Source organism: Malaclemys terrapin, chromosome 11 (genome assembly GCF_027887155.1).
Source record: "Malaclemys terrapin pileata isolate rMalTer1 chromosome 11, rMalTer1.hap1, whole genome shotgun sequence".
NCBI classification, from domain to species: domain Eukaryota; kingdom Metazoa; phylum Chordata; order Testudines; family Emydidae; genus Malaclemys; species Malaclemys terrapin.
This window is the reverse complement of record NC_071515.1, coordinates 54,873,976-54,888,920: the sequence shown is the minus strand read 5'-3', so window position 1 is coordinate 54,888,920 and position 14,945 is coordinate 54,873,976. Positions and strand designations below refer to the sequence as shown.

Genomic DNA, 14,945 nt, shown 5'->3' with positions numbered 1-14,945 from the left:
AGTTTGATTTTTTTTTCAAACACTTATCATTCTCACCCAACACTATGCAAATTTTTTTTTTTTTACTTTTCAAAAAGGTAACATTTGAAGAGTATTCGTGGTTTTATATTTAATTTTTTATCTGGTTGAAAGCATTCTTTTTTTCACTCTTTGATACAGTGGTTATTATTTAAATGCTAAAATTTACTGTTTGAACGTAATTAGTATTAGTGTGCTTTCAAACAATAAATGTCAGCACTAAAATGGTAATCAGTATATCTCAAAATCAACCAAAATTAAAACTTTTACCATTTGGGCAGCTTTTAAAAAAGTTTAAATGCCTGAAAATGGAGGATGAAGTTGAAAATAGCCGCTCAGCAGCTAAAGTATTCATTACCACAACTGTATTAAACAGTCTTTAATTTGATCTCCAATGGGGTGGGGTGGGGGGTTATTATTAAAAGAACTGATGTCATAGTTGTTTTAGGCAGAGGCTGCCTTGGAGCTATAAAATACTGTTAGGATGATATCAGCTAACACAAGTCAGAGGTGAATGTACTTGAAACCTTCTAAACAGTGAAAAAGAGCATCATATGTATCTAGAGAGAGACATATTATATTGTAGATCACATGACACTTGTATAATTTGAAAAAAATTTCCTGTATCTTGCTTGTTCCTAAAAGTAAAAATTAGCTAATTTCCCTCACCCTTCCAATTATTTCTTTATCTGTGTGCCAATTTTCAGAGGAGCATCCCAAATTATCACAGGATTTGGGTTGGTGGTTGAATCATAAAGTTGGGAGACAGAAGTTCTAGGTTTTTTTCCAATGTCTGCCACTTGCTCACTGTGTGAGATTAAATAAGTCATTTAACAGCTCTGCCTCAGTTTTCCCTCCCTAAAATAAGTACAATATCAAACTCACATGATTATTGTGAAAATTAAATATCTAATGTATTTCAGATTACTCAGAGATCCTTGGGGGGAAAAAGGTGAGAGAGAATGCCCAGGTTTTTATTTTACAGATGGAAATTCTACGGGAGAAAGTAACATCTCTTTGGAGCAGTAGTTTAGAGTGTTGGTGCGTCCTCTTCAGGAAATGGTGTCAGTGCTACACCATAGATTTTTGTTGTTGTTTTTGCACCCACCATTGAGAAATACCTAAAAATTATGAAAATGGCTCATTGTTTTATCCTGTGGTCATTTCCTTAAAGTCAACATGGTAGGATACTTTTGTAATAAACCTTCCCAGCTTTCTATGATTCCCACAGCAATGGAAAATTTGGTCAAATTAGATTTCTGTCAGTATGTTGTTGGAGTAGGAATGTCAGATTCATAACTCTGAAGCCTCTTTTGAATCCTTAGAACAAAGATTTCACTAGTGCAGGACCTTGTAGAGTCTCATTTACTTCATTAGATAGTACATAGGAGCTTGGAGGTTGTCCAAATGGATCCTTATGTAGAATCTGGACATAAGTCTCTACCAAAAAAATTACTGAAGGATTAGGTCTGCTCTCTGAAAATTTTTCTATTTTAAACTAATTTTGAAAATATTTAGCAATTTGATTAATTTAAATTCAACACTCCTAATATTCTCTTCTGATAATGTGGATTATTTTAAATGTAAGTATTGCAGTTGTATTCTTCTAGTAAATCTGTAGATTAAATAGATCGTGTTTATGCATAAAAATATCAGTATGCAGCATGTGTATTGTATACTGTTAGCTAATGGAATGCATGCTGCATATTTGTATTTTTTATAAGAGAAGATTTAGAGGTTCCATTCTTAATTTAGCAACTGCCCTCAGATTTAACTTTGGGACAAATTGCAGATGCTTCAGCATTGTCTTCATATTCATTTTTGGGATGTGTGTTTTAAAGTCTGAGTAATGTTTTTGAATCTTTAGAAGTGGAATCTCTAAAATTAACTTTTTTTAGCTTTGTTAAAAATAACCCTTTAGAAACTTTAAACTCTCTTCAAATCATATGAACCTTTCTACATTTTGTAACCATTTTTCCCTTAGAAAAATGTGAACATGGAGACAGTTGTTGATGTCTTGATACTCTATTGGTCATGTTGCAACACTGTGCACTAGCACAGTGATGTCATGATACTCGCTCTGCCCATGAAAGCTAATCTGCACTCTTTTCCTTTGGGCTCCTTACATGTAATGCAGTTTGATATCATTTAACAATCTGTCTTGTGAAAACTATAGACCAAAAGGGTGAGGTGTTCAGTCTTTTAGGTTGATTGGCTAGTAGCAACCCAGTCTGGACTCATGTTGCTTATTGAAAGAAATATATCTCAGTATTAGTTTCTATTTTACATTTTTATTGAAATGTAGGCAAACTAAGACAAAATCAATAAAACATATCACCAGAATTGAACTATTTTTAATTAACATAACTAAACTAAACTAAAAATAAAACACTGTTGAACAAGGTCAAATCAAACCAGTCCATCTCAGTGTTGGATTGAAGTTAAATCATCATATTGGTTCCAAAAATCCTCATGCAATTTAAGGGGGTGTCTGTCTGTCAGGTTATGAATCCGAACTAAAGAGTTTTGCCAAAGGCAATCAAATCCGTAATCTGAATCTGGCTAAATAACACCTAATAATAAAACCAAATTATTATCTAATGTCTAAACTACCCAACCTCAGAGCCACTTACAAACATTGCTTCTTAGATTTGAGTTCTTATGTGGTGACTAACCCTCTCCTACATCAGCAGATACACGTCTACCCCGATATAATGCTGTCCTCGGGAGCCAAAAAATCTTACCGCATTACAGGTGAAACCGCGTTATATAGATCTTGCTTTGATCCGCCGGAGTGCGCCCGCTCCCCCCAAGCGCTGCTTTACCGCGTTATATCCGAATTTGTGTTATATCGGGTCACGTTATATCGGGGTAGAGGTGTATTATAATACAAACTTTAACAGAACATTCCTGATAAACAGAGGTCAACAGCTCTTCTTTACCAGAATTTAACAGGTGACAATCTCAAGTCTCTCTCAAGACTTTTAAATGCAGAACACTTTAATGAGTGTTTGAGACAATATTTAGGGATGTTTAAACCTTGAGAACTTTTTTCTGTCTGGCATCTTCTCCTTGTGGTCCTTTCTGGGTACTTGTATGCACATAGTCACATTATCACTTTCGCACCCCAAAATAAAGAAAATTAAAAAGGTGACATCTACCAGCTTATAAAAATTATGACAAAAATAGAAAAAGTAAAAGCAAGATTTTTAAAATGGTAGGAGGTTCACGTACACTTCCGCACAATCAGTCTTCCAGACTCTTGGGCAGATGGAGCTGGAACAGCAGACGAGAGTCAGGCAGTGGTGTTTGGGACTTTGGCTTTATCTTTACCCCAGCTTATTCCAGGTTTTCTTGAACAAGCTATGAGTCTCTCCAGCTCTCTCAGCTTCCTGAATTGTAGACTACCCTCAGCAAGACAAGATTCTTTCTTTCACTCTCCCATAACAACTCTTGGTCCCCAGCCATCTTATTTCTATTTTGCTTACATACACAATGATCCTCCTAAGCTTTCCTTCAAGACCCTCAAAATCACTTGTTCTCTCCCTCTTCCCTCCCAGAATCCCATATTCGATCTTCCTCTATCCCCAAAATTCTGTATCTTCCAATTGCCCCTTAAGTTCAAATTGTCATTGGACAACCTGGTACAGAAAATGTCTGGGGAGAGAAGTAGTCTGGTACCAAATCTGATTGGCATGATCTCATGGATTGAGTAATAGCTTCTGTTCTCCATCTTATTGCAGAATATTAATATCAGCCACTCTGAACCTGTTGCTTTCCTATCTAGTCAAGCCTAGGAATAGCTAATAGATACCATAAAGCTGAGTGCAATACACACATTTTTTACATCTTGATTACATAGAATCACATGTCAGTGGATGTTGTTGGGCTAAAATATATATGTAAAATAAACACTGAAGTGTATGTTTGTTTGAATCTTTTTTGGGTGCTGTGGACTCAGTAGTTTTTGTGGGGTCAGGGTTGTTGATGGTTGGGATTTTTTTTAATGCTTGTAGATGGTATGATTATGTGTGTTCGGTTTCATGTCTAAATTTTGGGGCCTAAAGCACTGTGTCACTCTAAGAACCATTTAGATTTTAGACAATGTGACGTGCTTAGATTGGCAACCCAAAGTGCTAGGCTTTGTGCTTTGAACAGATGAGAGAGACTTATTGGGACAGAAATGGATAAAGTCAGGTTTTTCTCAAAGATAATGACTGATAGCTTCTTCTAAAATTTAAAAATATTCATCTTTGAAAACATTTTTAGACTGAAAACAATTAAACTGCTAGTTAAGAGACTTTTGTTAAAGTTGACCTGCAAAGAAGAGAGAAATGTTTGTCTTTTAGGGGCAAGGGGGATAAAGGGGAGTTCTTTATGATGTAGCTGTATTTTGTCTCTGCTTTGTGATCTTGTATTCTCTATGAAAGAGTTGTTGTTTTCATGTGGAGCTATCAGGAATACTAAGGTTCTGTCTACATTTAAGAAAATTCACACCAATGTGACTACATAGAGGTACAAACTGCCTAATGTAGATAAATTGCACCAGTGGCACAGTGGCTTTACATTAGTGCAGCTTAATCTGGTAACATATTAAAGTAAGATGCATCATTGTAAACCCTGCTTTGTACAGCAAAATTCAGGTGTGAATTGCCTTAATATATACTGTTCCCACATATTGCTTGTTCTTTCTGGAGGTTTCTTTAGAAAAAACGCAGTGGGAGCTTTCTAAGCCCTTGAATGAAAAAGTTGGTGTCTTTAATCTTTAATAAAGAGCTGTGTATTTCCCACATGTTCATCAGATGATTGAATTAAATAGATGTTAATACAAAAAATAAAATAAGTTAAAAATAGGAAGGGATTTTTAGTTAAACTCTCTCTATTGCTGAGGTTTCATTCCCTTGTCTATTTTCGTGTCATAATCTTGCTAGTTCTCCAGTCTCATATAGCATTCTCCACCAAAAATAAGTTAGACAACTTGATGATTTTAAATGAGTCAATCTAAAGTAACTGTTCATTTAAAACAGTGGTCTCCAACCTTTTTTTACGCCCAAGATCACTTTTTTGAATCTAAGGGTAACCCAGGACCTGCCCCACCCCTTCTCCGAGGCCCCGCCCGGCTCACTCAATCCCCCCCTCTCTCCGTTGCTCACTCTCCCCCACTCTCACTCACTTTCACCAGGCTGGGGTTGGTGTTCAGGAGGGGGTATGGGCTCTGGGCTGGGGCTGAGGGGTTTGCAGTGTGGGAGGGGGCTCTGGGCTGAGGTTGAGATATAAGAGGGGGTGAGGGGTGCAAGCTCTAAGAGGGAGTTTGGGTGCAGGATGGGGCTCCAGGCTGGGGCAGAGTGTTGGGGTGCAGGAGGGGGTATGGGGTGCTGGCTCTGGGAGGGGGATCAGGGCTGGGGTTTGGGGTGCAGGAGAGGGTTCAGGGTGCAGAAGGGGGTATGGGGTGCTGGCTCTTGGAGGGGTCTCAGGGCTGGGGCCTGAGGCCTCCCACCAGGCAGCACTTACCTCCCGTTGGCAGTGGGCGCAGCGAGGCTAAGGTAGGCTCCCTGTCTACTCCAGCCCCACACCGCTCCCAGAAGGGGCCAATGCGCCCCTGGGTGGGGGCAGGGGCCACATTGCTCTGTGTGCTGCCCCACTCTACAAGCGCTGCCCCTGCAGCTCTCCTGGCTAATAGAAGCTGCGGGGGCAGTGCTTGCAGGCAGGAGCAGTGCGCAGAGGGAGACCCCTACCCCTGGGGCTGTGAGGCCACGCTCGCCGCTTCCGGGAGCAGCGTAGGGCCGGGGTACGGAGTCTGCCTTAGCACCGCCAGAGATTGCTATCGACTGGGCGATCCTCAGTCGACAGGTTGGTGACCCTTTTCATCAAACATTTGTGCAGTTTTAAGAAACTCACTTTTTGGTGTCAGGCAATGCCCAGGGTCTGGTGCCAGCCTAAAGCTTATGGTTATCTTGGCATCAACATGCAAACATAATGTTTCACGTTTACCCATATTCATACACATACTGAAATTATTTTTTCGTATTTGAAAAGCAGTTGGATTCAGGAACAAATGAGTAATATATGACCTATCTGTTCATGAATCTAACTTAATGTTGCTGTTTATTATTTGTAATATCGTAGCATCTAGGAGCCCTAGTCATTGACCAGAGCCCCATTCTGCTCGGTGTGTACACAAACAGAACAAAAAGATTGTCCCTACCCCAAGGAGCTCATAGTCTAAGCATAAGATGAGACAACTGGTAGACGGGGGAGTACAAGTGAACAGTCATCATGATAGGCAGTGATCAGGGCACACGAACAGCCTAGCCGGTGTCAAGTGTTTTGTAGGCATCATGGCAAAGGAGAGTTTTGAAAGTGGATAATGAGGTAGTTTTACTGATGTTTATAGGGAGCACATTCCAAGATTGATGAACAGCATGGGAGAAAGCATGAAAACATGCTTGTTATGACCATTTTAACAAGTGGACAGTGGAGGATGACATAATGGGCCAACTGAAGGCAAATATCAACATGTTTGGCCATTTGTTACATCTTTAGATTATTTTTAAAATTTAGTTTAGAATGTGTATCCTGTTTTTATGTTGATTAGAAATGGCTCTTTCTTTATACTGCAGCAATGGAAAATCTGTGGATAAGGTCCATCAGTGGCTATTAGCCAAGATGGTCAGGGACTCAATCCCATGCTCTGGGTATCCCTAAATCTCTGACTACCAGAAACTGGGACTGAATGACAGGGGATGATCACTAGATAATTGCTCTGGTCTGTTCATTTCCTCTGAAGCGTCTGGCACTGGCCACTGTTGGACGACAGGATACTGGGCTAGATGGACCATTGGTCTGACCTAGCATGGCCATTCCTATGTTCTTATGTGCCCACATTCCAGCAGCATGTAACTTTTTTTTTTTTTTTTTTAAGAATAGTAAAATATCACTAATTGGGCTTATTTTTCTTATAGTAAGAGTGAATTAATTTTTTTTCCAGCTGTGTTTGTAAATTTTTATGATTTAATAAGACTTACAATCGAGTCGTATACTGTACAGTAGACTTCAAGAGCAATAGTAACCCAAAATCGTTTTGATTAATTTTTATTGATTTTTCTACAGAAACAGACAACATAAAGTACAAAAGAGTAAATGATATGTTTCCAAATACTGTACGCCTCAGGGGATGGCCAATAGAATTATCCAATTACGCAGTTTTACAACATATCAAAGCTGCAAGACCAGACAAAACAAAACCAGACAATCTTACCATAGACATTAAATGTTAATGGGGGGTAATAGAAATAAAATAGCAAAAGATGTACATGAATAGTGAAAGGAGGGAACGAAGGGGTTGGCAGTGGGGGAGGAGTTAAAAAGAAAAAGGGTTAGAAATGTCATTCTTTCTAGAAACATAGTCCAAATTTAGATAGCTGCTCTCTGTGGAGATAACCCAGCGTCAGCAGCCAGACCTCAGCCGAAAATTATGTCCTAGATTATTAATTGCTAATCTAAGTTTAACTCTGCCACGAAGACTTTGGTTCTTGAGTGCTCCAATGATCATTTTACAAAAATGGAAGAGTAGGTTTCTGCTCAGAATAGAGCAGTGGTATTCAGACCAGTCTGAGTAACCTAGAATTTTTTTTTAAGAATTAAATCTATTTAATCAAAAACCACCAGTTCTCAAATTTTTAAACCTCTGTCAAGTGAGTTATATATTCATATACCATAGATAAACTTGTCTGTTTTGTTTATTTGTGGGGCTGTCTCATGATAAAAAGTATAAATATATGTAATGTACTATGGGGGAGCAGAGGATTTGTTTTTAAACAACAACTATGACAAATCTTATTCTTACTATTTTTGTTGTATTTTTCATGTAGTCCAGAAAGAATTGTCACTAAAATGCACTTTAAAAAAAAATAGCTTAATTCAGTGCTTCTTTTTCTACAAACATTAGAAATGCGGGCATACAGTAATTAAAATATATATAACATATATAATAAATAGTTTTTCTTTGATACTTCGTTGGCAGAGAGTCTATTTGAAAAGTTCATCTTCGGAAACTGATGGAACTAATTTGGTTTAGGAGCCCTTCAGAAGAAAGTTATTTACCACCTAGTCTTGCACCACTGAAGTTACTGGGCACTTTACCATCAGCTTCAGTGGCTACAGCATAAAGGCCTCATTTACTTACTTTTTATTGAAGATGGGGGAAAAAAATTGACTGTATAGATCAAATGTTGGCAGTACAGATAAAGCCATACAACAAAACTGAGATAGTATAGCTTCTCAATTATAGCAGGCATGCTACACAGATTTAGAATTTTTAACAAAAAACAGTTGCCATTAAATGTATTTAATCACTGTGGCCTTGATCCTGCTTTGGGTATCCTGTGGGTAGGCTACAGTGTTCATGTGAAGTCTATTAATATAATTAATGGAGCCTTACACAGGTGCAGCTGTCCACCCACAAGCTACACATTGCAATAATAGACTGCAATCCTGCAATAACAACCATATTTTACTGTAGAAATATGGTTGATTACAATAAAAAAAATTAAAGATAAATGAAACTACTTACTTCATGTGTTAGACTGATAGCTGAACTATTGACCTGATCATGCTCCCTTGGCAGTCAGCAGGGCCGGCTCCAGCATTTCTGGCGCCCCAAGCAAAAAAAAAATCGGCGGCAGCAAATGGAAAAAAAAAGCCGCGATCGGCGGCGGCAGTTCAGCGGCAGGTCCTTCGCTCCTAGAGGGAGTGAGGGACCTACTGCCCCCAAATTGCTGCAGGTGCCGCCCCTCTCCCTTGTCCGCCCCAAGCACCTGCTTGTTAAGCTGGTGCCTGGAGCCAGCCCTGGCAGTCAGCGTAGTGTCTTTCCACTGGCATTTTAACATATAAATTAAATTCTAGATGAATCATTATGTCATGTCCCACCACAGTTTGAAAATGTAATTTGATTACTGACATGTAAATGTATATAGGTACAGAAAATTCTATCCATTGTAATAAATGAATCCATATTTTATTTATTTTTTAGAACAGAAATACTAACAAATGGCATTTTATGATTAGATTTGTTCTTTAACAAAGTTGTCTGTGAAAACTGCAACTTTTAATTCCAGGGTTTCTCTTCTGAAAGTTCTCTCTAAACAATTTTAATTCTCCAGAGTTGTACTGGATATAGTTTAATTTTCTTTCAGTATTCTTGTTTAACTTCCAGTCTGTATGTTCAGTATTGCTTTTATGTACTCTTTAACATATTAGGTGGTAATTTTAATGGTGTTATTGCTTTGGGAACCATAACTATGGATTTCTTGCATTTGGTGTGTTTAAAATCTTAACCATAATATTTTATTAATATAGTTAAAGAATTAAAATAAAAGGGAATGTATTGTAAGATAACAGCATTATTCATTTTTGTATTTTTGTTTCAAAGAGCCCAATTATGCTAAAATCAGTCTGAATTGTGTACTGTTTGTGTTTTTAGATCATGCTGGAGAATGTTGGTTTTTGGATACATAAGTGTTGAAGAACATAGTGTTTACAGACAAAATCCTTAAAATCTGGTTTTTTAGACATCAAAGGTAGGTAAAAGTTTGTCTATATTTAAATACATGTATACAAACTAATACATTTTGTTTTTTATCTCAAATATGTCCTATAAAGAACAGCACAAAAAGTTAGGAATCCCAACTCAACTCCTCAGACGTGTGAATGTCTATTATAAGGGTAACAGGAGTACTTGTGGCACCTTAGAGACTAACAAATTTATTAGAGCATAAGCTTTCGTGGACTACAGCCCACTTCTTCGGATGCATATGGAATGGAACATATAATGAGGAGATATATATACACACATACAGAGAGCATAAACAGGTGGGAGTTGTCTTACTAACTCTGAGAGGCCAATTAATTAAGAGAAAAAAAAAAAAAAACTTTTGAAGTGATAATCAAGCTAGCCGAGTACAGACAGTGTGATAAGAAGTGTGAGAGTACTTACAAGGGGAGATAGTCAACGTTTGTAATGGCTCAGCCATTCCCAGTCCTTATTCAAACCGGAGTTGATTGTGTCTAGTTTGCATATCAATTCCAGATCTGCAGTCTCTCTTTGGAGTCTGTTTTTGAAGTTTTTCTGTTGTAATATAGCCACCCGCAGGTCTGTCACTGAATGACCAGACAGGTTAAAGTGTTCTCCCACTGGTTTTGAGTATTATAAGGGTAATCATCATAGTATTAATAAGAAAGCACAGCTTCCTTTTTACTTAAGTTATAAAAATAGGAAACTTTATTCAACTAGTCTTCCTTCTGTTTAGTTTTCTATAGCCTCCCATAACTGCACTATCTATGTGTAGTGGCTGTGATACCTAGAATGTCATGTTTTGGAATATAAAAAGCAGGTAGATGATATATTTGGAAGATTACAGTTTATATATGGAAAAGAAATGATAAACAACATATAATGTAAAATATAGTGATACATTTTCTTAGATTTTTGTGTAGGATTTTAGGTGTCTGACTCTCATTGATTTTAATTGAAGTTGTGCAGCTAAAACCCAGCATGCGCTTTGTTTTTAATATTTAACTTTATTCTGAAGTGTACGGACTCTGGCCACCAAAACAAATGTCAGACATTCAGGAGACTTCTCGTGTGTGATTTTTCTATGCATTATACTTATTGGTAAATTGAATAAGTAATGAAAACTTTAGATATTGTTGTAACATGAAGAATTAATCTATTTATAGTTAACTTAATAAATGGAGATTTGAAATGTTATTGCCCTCCCCCAACTCCCTTTCCGTTTTTGTAAAATTTAATCTGAGACATCATGTGGAATTTATTGATGACTATATTGTAAACATTTGATTATCAGTACAGCTGATCAATAAGCAAAGCAATCAAGAAATAATTTTGTAATATAGTAAACTCCTGGCAGGCCAGTTTAATTCACGTGTAGCTTAGTTAGATGAGTCTAAGAATGGCTTGGGGCTTCTGCCCAGGCTCGGGGTGCCAGTTTTTCAGGGGGCCCCCAAATTGGACAGGGCCCCTGGGCACAGGCCCTGTGGGTCTTTGCATTAATCTGCTACTGGTTGTGACTAGCAGTTAGGAGTCCTTGGCTGGGGTGCTCCCAGCAGCATGGGGGGGGGGGGGGGGGGGAATCAGACTCACTGCCACCTCCAGGAGCCTCTTCCAGCTGCAGGAAGCTCCGCAGCTGCTGCTTTCAGTGCCCAGCTCTGAACACAGCACAAAAGTGAAGGCGGCAATTCCATGATCCCCCTACAACAGCATTTCAACCCCCCACACCCTTCTTTGGGTCAGGACCCCCGCAGTTACAACACTGTGAAATTTCAGATATAAACATCTGAAAATGTGAAACTGACTAATTTTCAAATCCTATGGCTATGAAATTGACCAGAATGGACCATGAATTTGGTAGTGTCCTAATTATTGCTTGTAAACTGAGGTTATGTCTACATTACAGAGCTTACAGCAGCACAGCTATGCCACTGTAAGGTCTCCTGTGTAGATGCTCTTTGCCAGCAGGAGAGAACTCTCCTGCTGACATAATTAAACCACCCACAATGAGCGGCCGTTAGCTATGTTAGCAGGAGAGCCTCTCCTGCCAGCATAGTTCTGCCCACACTAGCACTTTTGCCGGTGAAATTTGTCAGTCAGGGATGTGTATTTTTCATCTCCCTGACCAACAAAAGTAGTAACGTAGACAAAGCCTGAGAAAATTGATATGGAAGTCATTGAGAATATATGTATACACACATACATACGTACATACACACATATTTTTACAAAGTCAGTTTTCAGAGTGGAACTGCATGTTAAAGAGTGGGGGGCAGTTGCATACAGTTCAAAAATATGATTTGCCCAGGAGGCCTTTCAATATCAAATTAAATGTTCTGCACATCCCCTCGAAACACTTTCAGGTATGGACTGACACACCAATTTTTCCTCCCATTCATTCTCCCTACTTTCCTCAGAAGTCCCATGCCTGTCTTCATCAGAAAGGTTGCAATATGAGGCAGTCCCTGCCTACTACAGGAGCTTATTTGGCTGTCTCTCCATTGCTTCCAACCTCTGCTTGCCCACAGAACAAGGGACCAAGTGAACAGCCATTATTCTTATAGTTATTGTGCTATCAGAAGATTCCTTAGCCTGGATTCTCTATTGTTTTAGCATGTCTTTGCAAATGTTAGTTACACGTTTCAGAGCTTTTTGTTTTTATTTTTAGTTTTGTGATAGAGATTTAAAATATATATATCAGTTTTGGGTCTTTCCCATGCAAACTCTGTGCGTATGGAGGATGTATTTTTTTTTTTAAGTGCAGATTATTAGGATGCACAACATGTGCTACAATACCAAAATCCTAAAAAGTAATTTAGTTCTTGGACTCTCTCTTTCTACATGGTAGAATAAAAGTATCATAACTGACTGGTCTATTGTGTGGTTGTTTCTTTCAGGTAGTGCATTTCAGACTACAAATAGATGTGTGGTATTGCACCAAAACTTATTTCCTGTTTTGCATCTTGGGATGGAAAGCTACCACCCTTGTAAAAATTTCTTGGCTATACTGTAATTTCTGTTGTTCATTTATTTTCTTTGAAAAAGTTTATTAAAAAAATAGATGTAGTTTAAAAAAATAAAACTAGTTTAAATGGCATTTCTGATTAATTTACACATACTCTATAGATCACATTTCTTAAAGTCTTCTAAACTTTAAGATTAAATTAGGATTTAATTACATCTTTTTGTTAATTGAATGTATAATGAAACCTTGAAACTACACGCTTGCTACTTTAATTCCTCTTATCAGTCTTCAGGTATCTGTCTGACATTTAATGCATGTTCCGTCAGTTCAGTAAATATTTGTACAGATTGTTAAAGCTTGTTAATAGTTCCTGTTAGTAGGGCAGTACTTTACGCTCTTTTAAATCAGATTATATTACAGGAGCCACCTCTGCTTCTGAAATCATTATGCATTTGGGTAAATACTTCAGAATTCCATTTGATAGCCATATGTTTCAGGATCAGAAATTATACCCTCCTGTACAATAAATGGGACTAAATTGTTTCCATCTTTGAAACTTTCATAATGCTTATTTTGTTTTCCTGTTTTCTAAGTAAAGCATGAATCTACTTCAGTTAACACACACACATTTTAGGAGGCATTTTGTTTGTTACATATTTTATCATCAGTACATATCAAATGTGTAGAATAATTTCTATGCCTACCACAGTAAGGAGGGCATACTGTGCTTTCCATGTTGAAACTCTGGATCAAATTCATGTCTGGTATAACTTTGTACCTGGTAAAACTCCATTGAAGTTCAGTCCCTCCCTAAAACATACCTATACAGTGATATTTACAAATAAGTGCTCTCTGGTATTTGTTAGGCAAGTGACAAGCTGAAACTTCTGTTTTTATGTAATACTGTTTTTTGTTTGCTTTTTTTTTTTTAATTGTTAGCTCATCCTCCCAGCCTCACATGTTTGTCTCATCTACCTGTTCTGTCCTGTCTGATGCCTAGATGGCAAGTACTCTGAGCCAAGACTTTCATCTTGGTTGCTTGTTTGTACAGGGGAGGGATAGCTTCGTGGTTTGAGCATTGGCCTGCTAAACCCAGGGTTGTGAGTTCAAGCTCTGAGGGATCACTTAGGGATCTGGGGCAAAATCAGTACTTGGTCCTGCTAGTGAAGGGAGGGGGCCGGACTCAATGACCTCTCAGGGTCCCTTCTAGTTCTATGAGATAGGTATATCTCCATGTATTTATTTATAGTATTTAGCACAGTGGGGCCCTGATCGTTGACTGAGATTCATAGCACCACTGTAGTAGAAATAGTAATAATAATACTTCTATATGTTGCCATGTGAATTTAGCTCATTAGCTAATTAATGTCCACCTCTGTGTGAGAGAGAATCCTATTATCTCCATTTTATAGAAGGGTTTATCAACGAGTTTGTAACTTGTCTAAGGCTATTTAGTATGTCTGTTTGAAAACAGAAATTATGCCTTAGGAGTTCCTGCTCAAACAAAACCTCTCCTCTTTTGTGGCAGGCAAGCTGATCATGTTTTATTTTATACCAAATTTGCATTTGTTTAAAATGTGAATACATACATGCTCTTGTACCTAATATTCATTGAGTTGTAAGCAACCGTTATTTTTAGTTTGCACATCTGCATTTTTTTAAATTGTAGGTAAAAATTTAATAATTTTAGTACTGCAGGCTTTTCCTTGTTTTCTAAAACTTGTTTTGTGGTAGGATGCTGCTCTTTTAATCAGCAATACAAGACCATTCAGTGCAACCCATTGAAAACTGATCTATTTAATAGAAAGTTTGTCCAGCCTGTAGAACTAATATTCTTCTTCTTACACATTTGGGCAGCAGTGATGTGACAGGGAAGAGCTCATTCTTCAGAACTTTATGCCTGATTCAAGCAGTGTAAAATTGTGAATTTTGGATTTTAGTAGTGGGCCAGACCAAGGCTGATAGAGCATCAGGTGTAGACTCAAATAGGGGCACAGCTCAGTGACCCAAATTTGGATTACTATCTAGTTAGTACTGTTGGAAGAGTGTGGAGTGTGTTTGTGTCTTCAGTTCTTTTAAATATCTGTCCTGGTTAAGTAACATTTTTCTTACTATAAGTTTTTCAGCTTCTTGGCTCTTGGGCCAAGTTCAACTGTAAAGGTGCTAACTGCCACCTAATATCATTCACCTCTCTTCTCCTATGTTAAGGGGTGTAATATGCATCTGAGCCAAATAGGCCCCTCATTTATTAGGTCTTGGATCCACTTGGGCAACCTCAGTTCAATACTTTGTTTCCCTGTCAACTCTGCTAGCTGAAAGCAGACAAGAAATAATTAAAGGGTTTGGAATACACACAGCTGAATGTCATGACTAGGGCCCTACCAAATTCACAGT

General features: G+C 38.0%; 1 protein-coding gene across 7 annotated transcripts in view; it reads left to right on the top strand.

Annotated features, from left to right (window-relative positions):
• The window catches only part of MBD5 (methyl-CpG binding domain protein 5), a 231,140-nt gene that overhangs the window by 55,686 nt on the left and 160,509 nt on the right, over positions 1-14,945 (top strand). For all 7 annotated transcript variants that reach the window (XM_054044519.1, XM_054044518.1, XM_054044520.1 and 4 more), the window contains exon 2: positions 9,500-9,596. The gene's annotated coding sequence lies outside the window, so the exon portion shown is untranslated. The remainder of the gene's footprint in view (positions 1-9,499; positions 9,597-14,945) is intronic.